The sequence below is a fragment of the Eptatretus burgeri genome, chromosome 3, assembly GCF_056783735.1.
Source record: "Eptatretus burgeri isolate ZD-2024b chromosome 3, Ebu_testis_v1, whole genome shotgun sequence".
In the NCBI taxonomy this organism is placed as follows: Eukaryota; Metazoa; Chordata; class Myxini; order Myxiniformes; family Myxinidae; genus Eptatretus; species Eptatretus burgeri.
The window spans coordinates 79,938,587-79,939,563 of record NC_140963.1 but is presented as its reverse complement, the minus strand read 5'-3'; positions in this window follow the sequence as shown (position 1 = coordinate 79,939,563).

Below are 977 nucleotides of genomic sequence, written 5' to 3'. Positions count from 1 at the left end.
CAAAGTCTCAACAAGATCAAAGCAGCATTGACAGCAGAACCCGTTCTGAGATACTACAACGTCTCCAAGCCGGTAACAATCCAAGCAGATGCTAGCCAGAGTTGGCTTGGTTGTTGTCTGCTCCAGGAGGGTCAGCTAGTTCACTATGCATCAAGGTCCAAGACAGATACTGAAAAGAACTATGCACAGATTGAAAAGGAACTGTTGGCAATCTGCTACGCATGCCACAATTCCACCAGTATGTGTACGGAAAGCCAGTGAATGTGCAGACGGATCACCATCCTCTCGGGGAAATTTCAAGAAACCCCTGGGCAACACGACTCCGCGACTGCAGAGAATGCTTTCGAGATTACAGCGCTATGAACGAGATGTGAGGTATGTCTCGGGTAAGTACATGTATGTGGCGACACACTGAGTCATGCATACTTACCTGGTGACCGATCAGATGACCAGATGGAGGATGACATCGAAGTCCTGGTTCACTGCCTGGTGCATGACATGCCGGTGAGTGCCATGAGACAAGAGCAGATCAGAGCTGCAGCTGCTGAAGACCCTGACCTCCAGATGGTAAGACAGGCAGCCATGATGGGATGGCCAAAAAAGAAGCACAGTGCTCCAAGCGTCCCCCAAGACTACTGGCCGGTCAAAGATGAGGTACACATAGCTGACGGACTGCTGTTGACCGCATTGTGATCCCGAGCTCACTGAAGAGTGAGGTGCTGGCTCTGCTACATGAGAGTCACATGGAAGCTGAGAAAACGAAAGCCAAGGCCGCTGGTGCTCTGTTTTGGCCCAACATGACTGCAGACATTGAACAGACAGTGGTCAACTGTGCAGTTTACCTCGGCCATAGGAATGCACAGCCCAAGGAGCCGTTGGGACCACACCCCATACCTGAGCTTGCATGGCAGAAGATGGGAGCCAATGTCCTCACATATCAAGGCAAAGACTATCTCCTGGTGTTTGATTACTATAGC